This window comes from Microcaecilia unicolor, chromosome 7, assembly GCF_901765095.1.
Source record: "Microcaecilia unicolor chromosome 7, aMicUni1.1, whole genome shotgun sequence".
NCBI lineage: Eukaryota > Metazoa > Chordata > Amphibia > Gymnophiona > Siphonopidae > Microcaecilia > Microcaecilia unicolor.
This window is the reverse complement of record NC_044037.1, coordinates 274809819-274826595: the sequence shown is the minus strand read 5'-3', so window position 1 is coordinate 274826595 and position 16777 is coordinate 274809819.

The window sequence follows — 16777 nt, the reverse complement described above, 5'->3', positions numbered from 1 at the left end:
ACTGCATGCGTACTGCTAGGTCAGTGAGTGACAGTAAGGTCTCAAGCCGAAAATGGCGTGCGCTGGTTTCAATTTGAGTACACGTCCATTTTCTGGCCCTTAAAAAAAGACCCCTTTTACTAGATGCAGTAAAAAATGACCCAGTGCTCCACATGCCACTTTTTACCATGTCTTAGTTAAAGCACCCCCCTGGTGTTTGGAGTACCTGGACCTATTTTACTAGAAAATATGCACTGGAATTTCCCCTTTGAAATATGAGGAATAGTATCCAGGGCAGAGCTGCCAAGACAAGTTAGCTAGTGTTTTTATTTACCTCTTCTTATAGACCTCTTTCTGACTCCGTCACACGGGGGACTAAAGGTACTTATTTCATATATCAGGTTCTGTATAGTTTCTCTAACCTCCATTGTCACCCAATCACAAGGGGGTGGCATTAGGAGCCGTAATTGAAAACTAATTCCCATAACTACTGCTTTCTGTTTTTCTAGATCTAGGTATATTCTGGACCATTTATGTTCCCACCTAAATCTTATTAAACATCTGTCTAAGTTTCTGCAAAGACTGAGTGTCACTTGTATGTGATCTACCTTGTAGACTAAATGTTAGGTAAAGAGAAGATAGAATCAATAAAAATAGAGACAGAGATAGGTTTAGATAGATAGATACATTTTATTTCTTACCCAAACACAAGTCTTCAAGTTGATACAAATACAGACATCAGATTCTGGGTTTATCTGCACAGCGCCCTGCCGTCTGAGAGAAGCGTTGGGGAGGAGTTCCAAACTAAGGCAAAATCTCCCCTCTTTTATACACAAACCTCTCCATAGAAGTGAATGGTGAGAAACCTTGCTCCTAATCTTTCTCACTTTCTGAGATCATACTTTCCCACGCGATCTGCTGTCGGATGTGCCCACCTCCTTCCGTTCTCAGCTACTGCTAATTATCAACATGTTTTGGGAAGCGTTGAGATAACAGTTTCACATCTTCCGGCTGCAATACTTTTCATACTTTTCATACCATTTCATGAACTCTGTATTACCTCTGTATCATTGTATACCAAAACTAATAAGCTCCATTTTATTCATCTGATCTTTCATTACAGGTGCTATATTTGAATTAAAAATTGTACCAATTTGTGGCAGGACTCATTGTTCAGACCTGCTTTTTGCAGATTCTCAAATATTACATCATTTACTTGTTGTTTGGCCTAGTCAGTACTTTTTCAGTTGTTTTAGGCTGCATAGCTTTGGCCATCACTATTCCAGTGGTAGCCTTAAAGCCAGGCCATATATTAACATTCCCCTCTTCACCCTATCCCATAGGGTGACACCAGGGTTAACGTACCTTGGTACCATCCGTTCCAGAAGGTATTCTATGAGGCCATCAAATTATCTGAGTCTTAAGATCAACTGGTACAATTTGTTTAGTTTTCGGTTGAGACTTACTCAAACCTGTAGCGAGAAATGTTTTTATGAATGGGACTAATCCATGAGCTCATTTACAAAATCCCATGAAATATAGGTATGCGGGTAATAGCAATTTCAGGTGGATCATACTAATAGGCTGTTTAAAGTTGTAGGTATTCAGAATCCTTAAACAGGTCGGGATTCCTGGACCTTACTATTACTCATCATTAGCATCCAATCATGAGCACTAAAAAGTGGATAGCAAGTATGAGGTTGTCTTATACAGCAAAAATGGTCAATCCTAGGAAAATTTATATTAACCAAGGTCATGCATGGATCTTGACATATGCATAATGACCTGGAAGTATGGGAAGCATTGTATATATCCGTTACCCCTCTTGGAGCTTAGTCAAACCTACAGAAAGACATGCAGCTCAAGTAAGCCTACACCAAAGTTAAACAATTGCATAACAGGTTGATACTAACAGAGTTTACATCTACATTATGATATCTTAGCCAGTATTAGGGTTTGATGTTACCCTTGTATCTGAACAATATCAATTTTCACTTTAAATTACATAAACAGAAATGACGGGGAAACTCGTGGAAAAACAATTAGAACAATAAAGGAAATAATAGGAAATAATAGGAAAATAAAAATAAAACCTTTTCAATATCTAGACAGGATTGCTGCTAAACTGAAAATAAAACAAAATATGAATCTATAATGTCCATAAACAGTAACAGTAATTCTCAAGTTAAGTATCAGTTCTAAATTCTCTTTCATCGATCATGGTTGAGGCGGTGGAAGCGCTGAAGAATCTGGAAGATCTAACAGGGCTGGGTTTTCAGGCTGGCTTGCTGAAGGAAGTTGCCGGTCTTGAGATGGTTAGGCTCGTAACATCTGCGGCTGAGTAAACACGTATATCTTTCACATGGACCCAAGACTTGTGGTCCAGTAGTTTGCAAGGTGTAAAGGTCATTGCCACAACCTTGGGGGATTTAACATCATTTGGGCCAGGATAGATTTTGAAGACGTACTTGTGGTGTACAAAGTGGGATCTTTTCATGTCTTTATTCTAAGCATACACCATCATAATCAGTCCATCAAGAGCCAGAGGCTGGCAAAGGAATAAGCAAAATAACTGTATGCTTGAATGATACATTGCTATATCTTAGTGGGCATAATGCGGTGTGAATTGAATAGACATGAAAGACAATGTCAACATGGAGAAAACAGTGTTAATTAGGTGCAAAAGCAAAAGGGAACCCAGAAGGGTTCAATAATGAAAAGCCAATTTACATAAATGCAAGACAGATTGGTAATTATTACAAAGGCATGATCAAATAACAATGGTAACAAAAGAGAAGATTAAAAAAAAACAATTAAAAATTTAGAGATGATGGTAAATGTTCAATTATTGATGTATGGAGGGCAATGCGTTGCAATTTATTGCCAATAGATATGGAATCTTCACCTACGATGACTACCATTCACCAAGGGTTGAGCCCTCAGCTGCAGGAGGCCAGTAGGACTTACGAGTTAGATGATTCAGAAAGAAGGGTAGCTTAGGAAATAGTCATAATCAAAGCAGAAGACTAATGTGCAGAAATTTAAAACTCATAACTAGTCCAGGTGATGGAATCACGGTCGATGTTTGTTGTAAAAGAGAGCTCATATGTAAAGTGTCATGTAAGTTCTGGAAAAGATGAGCCTGCAAAAATATTTAATATAGCAGAATATTTAAGAGCATAACCAAGAAGGTCTAAATTAAGGACATCATTTGGACAAAAGAAAATTCTCATTGGAGAAGTTGGTGCTCCTTTTTCTTGCCAGAGGTCAGTTGCAGTAGAAGTACTAAACTGAAATAGAGGCGGTAGATCAGGAATTGGATTTGCAGTCTTCACTCAACCTACAGGACTTAATAAATAGAGATGAGATACGAGTAATGCCTAGTAGTTAAATCTTAGCACAGGATCATTAGAAAGAAAAGTCAAAGAATGCATTGCTAGTTCTTTGGGGCACCAATAGGAGCATAGTTTGAATATATAAAATCATAAGTTACAAGTAGAAAACAATTTTTTCTCTGTAGATGAGATGTTGCTGGCTCAGGAAGTCAACAGAGTCTGAGGAAACATTGTGGTCAGAGTCTGCTCCAGGAAAATGTAGCCTTTAACATGATAGTTTAAAAGATAGAGAAAAGGCAATATCAGAAAAGAAAGATGTAAAAACTATATATTTCTATGAGGCCTCCTCACGTGACCTTTACAAGGTTTAAATAGGTCAAATGAGAAGGACAATAACCTATAGTCCTCTGTAACAGTTCAGAACTAATTTGGAAAATAAAAATTATATTAAAGTTTAAACTGATCCTTTTTATGCTTTCACAATTTGGGCCCTAAATTATGACAGCATATCAAGATTCACATACAGAGGGATAGCTAGAAATAAGCTTATATATTCCCAGGAATCAATTTACAATTTAGAATATATTTTAAATACAGAGGAGAAGCAGCTCTTATAAGTAGGAAACGAGTAGAAGCATTTATTAAAATATTTTAGTAAAATTCAAAAATCAAGAATATAATAACAATTTTTATTAATGCAATAAATGCACAAATTGATCAGTAGGATATGTTCATATGATAAATGGAACAGCTTGTAAGCCTTCATTGTAAATTGAATTCTAAACAAAGAGTAGCAAGGATAACACAGAATCACAGAAAAACCCATCCAGTCATTAAAAATCTGATACACGTAATGAATTTCTTTATCATATATTGTAAAGATGAACTTTAGAGAAAATAAGAACTACAAGGGTTAATCTCTGTCATTTGGTCTTAAGGATATCACGAAATAAAGGTGCTTCCTGTATCTAATTTGAGTTTACTGCTCACTGCAAGCATTGGATATAATGGTGACTGAAAATAGGTCTATACCTATACCTGACACCAAAGGGGGGGGGGTCAGGCAAAAAAAATTTTTATATTAATACGTCATGCTGGTGTAATTAGTCTTCATAGAATTAATACTGCAGGAGAGGAAAAGGAGGAAAAGAAGGTTATTACTTTATCTGTTTTCCATAGGTACGGGTCTCAATAAAAAGGAAGTTGGCAATTGTAGCTAGTCTTTTCTGAACATAACTTTAAAATAATAGCAAACTGAATTTCTTTAGTTCGGATTTACCAGTTAGTTGTGTTATGCAAGGGTTAATCTTGAAACCCTATTGAGAACCAGAAATGCTGGAACTCTGCCTTAAAACCATAAATCTTTAAGAGGCAGGGAAGGAAGTTTGAAAGTTGTAGATAAGACGTGAAAAGAAAAAATTAAAACAGTTAATTCATTATTAATTCATCTCGCAGGGTAACCTTAAAGCACTAATTTAAAACTAAAGAAATGATTCCTTAATAACTAGCTGGTTTAATATATGCTATAGGAAAATGAACTAGATTAGCAATATATATATATATTGATTAGATCTAGAACCTGGTACAAGGTCAGTGGTTCACAAGGCAGCTTCAGGGATAGCAAGGAGATCTAAAAATGATAATGTGCTAACAGTTTACAAAAACATGCAATGATTATCCTAATAGTAAAACATGCAGAGACATAACACAATCATACTCACGCATTTATTAATGTGCTCCGACAAAGGGATAAAATAAAAATTACTAATTGGCGGAAAGCTCAACGCTTTAATCGCAAGTGACATTAGGAGAAAGCAAGACAAAAACTGTGAACAGAAATATGCCTAGAGAGACAGTACAAAAGTAAATAAATACGTAGTGTCAGCTATTATATATTTATACTACTCTATCCCAAATTAATAAATACTACTCCCCAGAGTGTGCTTCTAAAGACAGGAATAAATCTCGGTTTCTACTGCCTGCCAAGAATTATTCCGATTACAATTGGCCATGAGCTCCAGCCCATGATAGAGCCCCCAAAAAGGGACATTGCAAACACTCCCAAAAAAACTCAAAAGACCAGCGAACAAGGTCTCGCAAGTAGAAGAGCAGCGGTCCAACGGGGTTCCGCTGGTTTAGGGAATCACACGCGACCAACCATCCCAATGGACCTTTAAAGCTTTGGCGGCATCCCACACAATAGCGGCATCCACTCAGCACCCAAGCATGCAAAAATTTCATGGCTAGGCAGCATCCACATTACCTAACTGTCCTAAAAATAATTTAGATGCCCTAGTCAACCTGTATACAATCTCAACTAGTGTCTTAGGCGTCCCTGTATTGCCACAGCGATCATCTATACAGGTAACCCATAGGTGGGCAATAATGCCGAAACCGCAGGCCACTCCGAAAATGGAATGGAAGTCTGCTCCTGTTAATTGAGATACCGTCATCCATTGAAGGGTCACCTTCGATGGATGTAAGCCCCCAGACATCGGTATCAAACCCAATAGTTATAACGTGACACTGGTATATAAGAAAACAATAAAAGTATAGTATGTCCCAGGAAAAAGCTCCTGAAAATTACTATAGAAGTGGTAGAAAAATAGAGAGAAAAACGAAATATTCCAAGGCAAAACAAAACAAATGTAAGCTCTTCGAGGAAGGCACAGTCATAAAAAAGTCATTAGTTGGAACACATTACCAGAACTAAAAATGCCAAAGATATCACTTGTCATGCAGCAATGGAAAATAGAATTTTCTAGCCAACAAGCCAGTGAAAGGAAACACCGATTTCAACAAAAGGCAAGAAAATGTATATTAACAAAGACATTATAACATGTGTAGTCGGGAGTTATAGCCCTAGAATAAATGAAATAAAGTTAAATACATATTAAATACTTTTGGGGCGGGTACCGGATAGGTTGGAAGTAGCATCTAAACAGGAAAATATAAGAGAAGCATATAATTCAATAAATTGTGAAACAGGACACTAGAATCGTGGTGCAAATATGACAAGTTAATACCCATAAATATGACAAATTAATACTCATACATTCAGAAAAGGAACATAATAAACAAAATAAACCCCAATGCGATGGCAGGAAGCTTTTGTGGCTAAACAGGTAAAAGGGGAAAAAACAAATTAAAACATGTGATTCTTACACCAAGAACTTCCAATGATACAGCATAAAACATACATACTAATCAGTGACTGAAATGATATGTCTAAATGATGACAAACAGAACAGCTGCAGCATTAGAAGGAAAGATAAGGCAGGGTTATAAAGAACCAACAGGAAATAACTGAAGAAGTGAAGTAACGCTGTATTATCATGGCACGCAGCCATCATCTTCTCAACCAAAAAGGTAAAACTTATTTTATATACATATCTATTAAGGTAAAAGTAAAGGAATGCTTCTATATAGTACATAATACTTCTACTATCATATAAGTTATACAAGGGATTATCTAGCTCTTAATGTAACAATAAACCACTGTAATTTCTAGCAACTGTCTGTGTTGGATCCCGGTTTACAATGCTGTCGAGTAAAAAACAGAAAATTTGTTATAAAGACTTACACAATTTAATTCATTATAGAACCATATTATTTAAAAATGATTGTCATTCTCAGGACGTGGAAATATTCATCAGGAAATGTTATAACATAGCTCATTATTACAAGTGTTTAAAATAAGCCAGGACGAAAATCACAATGCAAGCGAGGAAGTGTAGTATTTCTTGTAGATAACGTTATAATATAGTCCTTAAAATGGGACTTAAATATGAGGACAATTTATAATTCTGACAATCTATAATACTGTTCAAAAAATCAATGTTTCCTGAAGATAAGCAGGCTTGTATTAAACTAACACGATAGTACGGTGCTGGGGCTGTATCTTATATTTCTTTTAAACGAGTACACCATTAAAATAGAGTACAAGAAACTAGAACCAGAGTATCGGAGATCCAAAGCATACGAGAATCTTATCTAGAGGGTAACATTGTGGTTAAAAGACTGCTTCTGGGAAGTAAAACTTTTAATATGATTTAGCAGTAATCCTGTAGAGAGTTTAAGGAGAACCAGAACATCAGAGAGGTTTACAGAAAATTGTTATAAGGATTTAATGTTGACGTGGATGTTATAGGAAAAGGAAAATAAAAACCAGAAGGGAAGTGTGCTAAGAAGCATTGTAATGTGATCACAGGAAACCACACTAGGACAAAGAAGGAGAAAGCTGATTTTTAAAGGGGAAAGTCAAGTAATGTATGTTTGAAGGAAAAATATCCTTTTAAAACTTTGTAACCACATGGTGTAGCACAATAAGGTCTATCAAGCTGTCACTTGCAGCACAAAAATAAAGAAACCTGTCTCGGGGTTAAAATCAAGGCTCAGAGACAGAATGAGAAAGCATTAGAGTCTCAGACCGTCTATTGTTTAAGGGAAATGAGATAAAAGAGAAAGAAACGCTCAAAAGTCAAAGCAATATGAGCAGAAAATTTTGGAAAAGGAGAATGCAGAGTAAGACTAAAATGCAGTGCCATAATTTTAAAAATGAAAGCAGAAATACATCCGTACAATCTTACATGCTCAGAGGTGCACGTATAACGGACTTGGCAGCATGAGGCATGAAAAGATAAGTCATTTTACAATTATGAGGGGAAACCGGAGTTGAAAGACATGAGACAGAGTTAGTTAGACGGATTTTAGGAACAATACAGTTGACAGAGGGTTAAAAAGAATACCTGTGTAAATGACTGTTTAACTTGTACCACTTCAGCATAGAACAGGGACAAAAAAACGAACGGAAAAGGGGGAGAGGAAAAAAAAATCACTTTCTTAGCTTTTAAAAGTGAACTGTAGAGCCTCCTCTGCCAAAGCAGTGCTGGACTGATAAGGTAGCTAAAGTGGGCAAGCTTCCCAGATTCTCATGTCCTTGAGATAGTGAACTACAGCACTTGTTAGAGAAAACCTTTAAAAGCTACAGAAAGAAATGGCAGTTTCGGAAGCCTGGATAAGGATGTTAAAAAAAATGTGAGAAAAAGGGGTTTAGAACTTACAACTCTTCGGGCAAGTTTAAATAGATTTACAAAGGCAGATTCGAAGCCCAAGAGGGAGTATATATTTAATAGTAATGTAATAAGCTTTGTTCCAGAAAGAGAATCAACCCTCACAGCACATGGGACTGAGAAAGAAAAAGAAAAGTTTTCTAGGAAATCAAAAAATAAAAAAAAAAAGATTTCTGGTTTGCACAGGAAGCCAAAAAGGTGTATGTAAGGTATTAAGTTATCCCAATTGGTACCGTGCGGGCCACACCCTTATAATTTTTACACGGACCGCAGACATATAGTGTAGGAGTCGGTAGAGCACCAGAGAGGAGGGCAGGGAGGATTATTGTGGCAGAAAAAGGGGGACAAGAACAAAATGTTGTGGAGGAAGGGATTCAGATTGGACTTAAGGAAAGAAAAATGGCTATGGGGGTGGGGTGAGAGCACAGGACTGAACAGCTGTGAAAAAGAGCAATCAGTTGAACCACGCAGTAAATAATAAAGATTTTGACAGGTGGAAATAAGAAATAAGAAAAGCAGAGACGGAACAGTATAGTTACAATTCAGACAGAGTGCAAAGACACACACAAAGATGCAAAAGGAAAAAGAACGGGATACTACGCAGTTATTCATGCTGTACTATGAAAAAGAGCCGAGAAAAGTGTGGACAGGAAGGGGGGGCTGTGGGCTGAGTGGTTAGAGAGAAAGCATAGTTCAGAAGACTGAAGGAACTGATTAGATAAGAGGAAAACAGCAGTTGGACGGCGGCAAGCAGCTACAAAGCTGAACACCGTAATTACTGTTTCCAATAGGAAAAAAATGAGGAGGAATAATAAAAGGGACAGTCCCGAGACGTAAAAAGAATCTCGTGGATAACTGTTACAGCACAAGATCAAAAGTATGTGTCGCACACACAGAGTGAAGGCAATAGCAGATGTGAAAAGGTGGGGGCTGTCTGTCAGTTTTGAAGAGTGGTTATAAGAACAGAGAATTCATTTATATTACTAATTAGTAATTAGCAATATAAACCCAAAAGGATTTTAAGGGAGAGAGCAATTTGAAAGCGTGCTGTTCTCCTAGAGTCAAGGGACTTCCCCCGATACGGGAACATAGGCCCAGGGGACTAATAGGAAGAGGTAGGTAGCAGAAGTTAGGATGAAAGAGAACAGGAAAAGGGATTGGGGAGGAAAGTAAGGTCGACAGAAGAAGAAAGAACAGAATACATGATAAGAACAGGGGAACAGGGATTTGAAAAGGAGGGATTAAGACAGAACACAGGGTGGGATTGGAAACAGAAAATGCGCAATCTCTAAGGATTGTTAAGCGAGAATGCTAGCATAAAGACCAATCCAAAGATTTTGAACATTGAAATAAGCTTACAGCAAAACCCAAATCGCAGTCGCCTGGATTCGTTGTTATGCTTCATTCACACAACAAGCACACTCTTGCGCACATCACGCAAATCAAAGAGATGGACAGGATAGGAGAAAGGAAAAAAAAAAGGGTGAGAAAAACAGAACAGAATATTGAAAGACAGAAACGCAAATATTCAACCCCACTGCGTTAGGGTGGCAGGTGTAGTTCCGCGCAGGGCAGGGCAAGAAGACAGCAAAAAGGTAAGATAGAGGTCAGAAAAAGTGTGCAAGTGTAGTGCTAACCTGCAAAGAACAAAGGGAGAAGACAGAAAAGATAGAGGAGTAAAAGACAGGGGTAAGAACAAGAAAATTGGACAGAACAATAGTGCCCAATACCCCTGAAGTGGGCAGTGTCCGTGTGAGGCAGAAGGACAGAAAGTAGCGGCAGGGAGAGGCAGGTGAGTATGAGAGAAAGAGAGAGAAGGAAAATAAAGTAACAGAGAGAAACAGAGAACATTTGAACGCACAAAATTAAGTATCCCCTCTTGCGTTCAAAAGAAGATAAAGAAGGATAGCGAGTACTGTCAGCGTTCGGGGCTCACCACTGTTTTTATTTACCTCTTCTTATAGACCTCTTTCTGACTCCGTCACACGGGGGACTAAAGGTACTTATTTCATATATCAGGTTCTGTATAGTTTCTCTAACCTCCATTGTCACCCAATCACAAGGGGGTGGCATTAGGAGCCGTAATTGAAAACTAATTCCCATAACTACTGCTTTCTGTTTTTCTAGATCTAGGTATATTCTGGACCATTTATGTTCCCACCTAAATCTTATTAAACATCTGTCTAAGTTTCTGCAAAGACTGAGTGTCACTTGTATGTGATCTACCTTGTAGACTAAATGTTAGGTAAAGAGAAGATAGAATCAATAAAAATAGAGACAGAGATAGGTTTAGATAGATAGATACATTTTATTTCTTACCCAAACACAAGTCTTCAAGTTGATACAAATACAGACATCAGATTCTGGGTTTATCTGCACAGCGCCCTGCCGTCTGAGAGAAGCGTTGGGGAGGAGTTCCAAACTAAGGCAAAATCTCCCCTCTTTTATACACAAACCTCTCCATAGAAGTGAATGGTGAGAAACCTTGCTCCTAATCTTTCTCACTTTCTGAGATCATACTTTCCCACGCGATCTGCTGTCGGATGTGCCCACCTCCTTCCGTTCTCAGCTACTGCTAATTATCAACATGTTTTGGGAAGCGTTGAGATAACAGTTTCACATCTTCCGGCTGCAATACTTTTCATACTTTTCATACCATTTCATGAACTCTGTATTACCTCTGTATCATTGTATACCAAAACTAATAAGCTCCATTTTATTCATCTGATCTTTCATTACAGGTGCTATATTTGAATTAAAAATTGTACCAATTTGTGGCAGGACTCATTGTTCAGACCTGCTTTTTGCAGATTCTCAAATATTACATCATTTACTTGTTGTTTGGCCTAGTCAGTACTTTTTCAGTTGTTTTAGGCTGCATAGCTTTGGCCATCACTATTCCAGTGGTAGCCTTAAAGCCAGGCCATATATTAACACTAGTTAGTTTTGAAACAACGCGCTCAAGGGCTCTGAACACAACTAGCAAGCAAATGCATGCTAAACATATTCATCCCCAATGACCAGCGACCAGTGCGCCAAAGACTGGGTTGCTGGCCGCAGCAAACCCTTCGCCAACTCCGAGCTGGCGTTAGGGTTTGCAGATCATTGGGGAGGAATGGTGAGCCCTGTCCAGCATGCATTTGCATGCTGGCAGGTCTCCATTCCCCCCAACAAGGCAAACCTGCCAGCGACAGGGGGCTGGAGGTCCGGCGGACCTCTGGTCCCCCCCGATGATCCCCCCCCCCCCCAGGATCAGGGAGGGCTGGAGATCCGGTGGGTCTCCAGCCCCCCCTAACTCCCATCAACATGTGCACCAGTCCCTGGTGGCCCAGTGAGCGACTAACCCCCCCCCCTCCAGCGACGGGGGGGCTGGAGGTCCGCTGGACCGCCATTCCCCCCCTTAGGTTCAGGGAGGGCTGGAGATCCGGTGGGTCTCCAGCCCCCCAACCCCCCAGCATAGGGTCCCTGGTGGTCCAGTGATCAATCTGCCCCCCCCTCTCCCTGCCTACCCACCCCCCTCTCCCTACCCCCCTACCTTGTGGGTCGGAGGAGGGAGGTAGCCTGCCTCCCTCCCTCTTCCTTCGATGCCACAAAATGGCGGCGCCCAGCTCTGCCCAGTGTATCCTGGGATGCGCTAGACAGGGCTACACACCATATAAGGGAGAAACTGTAATCCACTGAGAACTATGGATCAAGCAGAATAAAAGTTTTTAAATAAATAAATAAACCACTTGGGCTGGACTCTGATAGCATTTTTCCTACTCCAGACAAGAAGATATCCCCTTGTGTTCTGGCCTTGCTGCCAAAACTGTAACTAATCTAGCACAGAGATGGGGGGGGGGGGGGGGGGAGAGGGGGAAGTACTTGCTCAGCACAAACAGACATACTGACTGTAAATGTAGGGCCTGATATTCATCAGGAATTACCCAAGTTGTGACCAAATATTCAGCAGCACTTACCCAGATAGTGCCACTGAATATCCAGGCAGACTGCCGTGGCATTATCCAGACAATGTCAGGGTGATTTGGGGGCAAAGTTAAGGCGGATCCAGAAGTTATCTGGGCACCAGTGATAGAGTACCAGTTTCCGGGTAACTATCTGGGTAAGGAGGACTGTAAGTAGGCTACCGTGGAGGCAGGGGTCTAACCAGAAGACCCATAAGTTTTGAGGAAAAAAAGGCCAAAGAAGAGGCCAGTCAGAACAAGACCATGGAAAGCTTAAATGCTGCCTCTTCAGCTGAGGAAGGGTGGACTGGAGAACCCAATGCTAGTGGCTTAGCTACATGTCCATTTGCAACCTAGAATGTAGTTTGGGTTATGGCCTAGAATTTGGAGTCAGCCTGGATGTAGGCACCTGTTGTGCATGAGCGGATTACCTTAGAATCACATAAAGTGAGCTACACTACAATTGTGAAGTAATGCACTTGGGAAGTGAATAAAAAGCACTTTATCTGCAAGATTTGCCTGGCTGTGCAGTTATTTTTAGACGGATCCACAAGCTACAGGGCAGGTCTTCAATCAGCAGGGTTTCTTCATTCAAAGCGCATAAATAACCCAGCAATATTAATGACATATAACGTAAACCATGTCGCTTAACCATTCATATCTCTCATGAAAATCTTTTTTAGAGATCCTCAGAATAATTGGCATACTCAAAGCACAAATTTCTTAGGGCTAGAGTTGGCCTGCTTCATTGCTGACAGTTTTGAGCAGCGTTTTGATCAGCAGTTGCAAGATAAGTAATTTGAAAGCATGTTTATGCAATTGTATTTCACTTCAAGTTTTTCAAAAGAAAGATGTGTTTTCACATAAAAGTCGGGACCAGTAAGGAAGGGTAACTCTAGCACTAATAAGTATGCCAGTTATTCTGAGGATCGCTGAAAACATTTTCTTGAGAGATATGAATGGTTAAGCGACATAGTTTATGTTATGTGAGTGATTAATATTGCTGGGTTATTTATGCATTTTGTTATTTTTAGGTGGGTAGGTCTGGTCATGAGTAGTGATCTGTTGCAGTAGTAACAGCGTTGATACAGATCACCTTCTATAATTTTCAGCTGCTTCATTCTGTTTCATATTTATTACTAGTAAAGAAGGCCCGTTTCTGACACAAATGAAACGGGCGCTGGCAAGGTTTTCCTCAGAGTGTGTATGTTTGAGAGAGTGTATGTGAGAGTGACTGTGTGTGAGAGAGAGAGTGAATGTGCGAGTGTGTGTGTGTGAGAGAGAGTGAGTCTGGGTGCGAATGTGTCTGTGAGAATGAGAGTGTGTGCAAGTGCGTATGTGAGACACAATGTGAGAGAGAGAGAGAGAGAGTGTGTTTCACACAGATACAGTGTGTGCGAGAGAGAGAGTGTGTGAGACACAGACTCTCTGTGAGACTGAGTGTATGAGACCAAGAGAGTGTGTGAGTGACTGTGTGACACATAGAGAGTGAATGTGATACAGTGTGAGACATAGAGTGAGTGAGAGAGAGAGAGAAAGACATTGACTGTGAGAGACAGAGTGTGTGTGAGAGAGAGAGTGTGTGTGTGTGTGACAGAGATAACTCCCCCCCTCTGGTGTCAGGTCCCCCTCCCTCCCTCTCTCTGGTGTCAGGCCCCCTCTCTCTCTCTGGTGTCTGAGCGTAACTGTGCAGGACGCTGAGCTCTGGCTGTGCTTCAAGGAACTGACCAATCCTATTTAATAGAATGCACCTTCAACATTCTGAAGCCGAGAAACCTCGTGTGGTTGGTCACTTCTGCTTGTGATGAACCTGGAAGTACGTAATGTCAATTCAGGAGATGGATACAGAGAGCAGGAATGCCTCAGCCATGCAGTCAGCTTCAGAATGTTGGAGGTGTGTTTTATTATATAGGATATCTTTGACCTGGAAGGGGTTTTTTTTCTGCTTTTTTTTGTTGTTTTTGGATTTCCATCTCAATTGGAACTGGAAACTATTAAGCAGTGGTGCCAAAAGCCTTCATTCGCAGCTTGCCAGGGCATTTCTCATATTTTTATTACCATCCCTGACCCAACCATCTCAATGTCAGTTGTTGACCACCAATCACAATTTCCTTTAGAGTCCAGTTTGCTTACATCATAAGTCTGGCCAGTAGGTGTCACCATTAAACAACAGCTGAGATTTTGTCCCCACAGAGGATGTGAACGCAATCTCTGTAGCATCCCAAGGGCTGGTCCAGGGATTAAAAGGTAGGTAGGGAACTGAACCCTGGTCTTCCACATGAGCCCCCGCTCTGGCCTTTATCTATATGCAGTAATTGGTGTATTACATCACACTTAATAGGAGCCATTCACAGAATTTACACTCCGGTGGTTTGATAAATGGCAATTTTCAATCAATCAATATTAATTAATTAATTAAAAGATAGCAGGGTGGAGGCAGTAGAGGGTTTTTGCTTCCACGCCAGCTGTAATGTAGAAAAGGGAGCAAATTACAAACGGTGATAAAAGGTTCTGGGTCAGCGACCTAGCATGGCCTACCAGAAAACAAGAAGTGTGAAGAGAAAAAGTGGGAGGTTGACTACGGATACCAAAGCCTGGAGAGATGAAACTTCTATTCAACCATTTATTGATAAAAAAAGACTCGACACAAACGTTGTGTTTCGGCTGCTAGGCATGCATCAGGAGTCTACAAAATACATATCAATAAACGGTTGATTAAAAGTTTCATATCTCCAGTCTTTGGCATCCGTGGTCAACCTCCCACTTTCTCTCTTCACACTTCTGTGATTTTCCGTGGGGCGTTCGAGTTCTCCGCCTCAGGTGGATTCTCATAGCAGAAAACAACCAATGAGTTTCATCATACTAATTATATATATATATATATATATATATATATATATATATATATATATATAAAAGGCAACACCAACGTTCTATGAAGCTTCCAGCCGGAAGTGTGAAGGGGGAGAGATATCCGGTTTCCCCATGAGTGTCTGCCCCGCCCTCTCTGTAACACAAACAGTCAGTGAAGGAAAACACAGCAAAGCAGTGAAGGACTCAGAGGGGGGAGGGGAGAGAGGGCAGAGGGCAGGGACACACACACTCCCACATGCACACAGAAGAAAACCTTGCTAGCCCCCGTTTCATTTGCATCAGAAACGGGGCTTTTTTACTAGTATATATATATATATTTGAGAGAGTTATCAGTTTATTTAAAATTATTTGCTTACTCTTCTTCCCACAAATGTGCCCATGGAGAAGTCGAATTTTGACATGTGGAGGGTAATTCTATAACAGGGTGCTTAAAATAGATTTGAAATAAGAAGGTAAGCACTCATCTACTTTATAAAGAAACAAGTAACAAAGGCCCGTTTCTGACACAAATGAAACGGGCGCTAGCAAGGTTTCTTCAGCTCCCCTGCAGCCACCCATGTCCAGCGACCCTCCTCTCTCCTCTGCCCCCCCGCAGCCACCCATGTCCAGCAACCCTCCTCTCCCCCTGCGCCCAGTGCAGCCACCCATGTCCAGCGAACCTCCTCTCTCCCCTGCCCCCCCTCCTGCCACCCATGTCCAGTGACCCTCCTCTCTCTCCTGCCCCCCCTCCAGCCACCCATGTCCAGTGACCCTCCTCTGGACATGGTTTAGCTGTGAGGCTTTTTTTTCCCCCCCGGGTTCTGAAGTTGACATCATAATGGCTATGGTGATGTCAGCCTGATCTACGGAGCCTAGCAGACCAACTCAGAATGAGCCACGGTTCCAGGCAAGTCAGAACATTGGAGGTGAGAATTATTATATAGGAAGCAGGCACTTACTATTCTTTCTAGAATACAATTGCTTGTGACAGAAAACATGCCTACATGTAAGGCGCAATCACTTACAACTACCCTGTGACTGGTGTGAATGCTTGCATCTAGATGTTAGCCAGAACACACATAAATTATGGCACACTATCATGTGTATTTGCACACTCCGCTCAACCTCTGCCCAAGCACATGTCCACCGACAAAGTACATGCCATCAAAACATGGAGCTCACTCTTCCACTATTAGGTGTTCTATAAGGCGTTAATATGCATTTATGTGCCACTTCAAACTTTACGACAACTTATAAAATTACTGTGTTAGTGCTGATCTGGGGATTTTTGTTTACATTTTTTTGGAACATCCCTTCCTTATTTAGGGGCTGATGCTCAAAGCTGGGCGCTAAAGCCCACAATGCAAAACCCCATAGCACAACAACAGCGCGCAGAAACATACTGAAGTGGAGCTCAGAAGCAATCATATGCAAAAATGATATGTACACTTAATTTGCCCTAGCAAACGAAAAGTAAAGGGAGGAGCATTCCTGGCAATAAGTGCAGATCTGCCAATAAGTGCAGTACTGCAGTAAGTGCATATCTTGTGCATATGTACAACCAAACCTGGATGTGCAAGTTCGCAAGCAAACA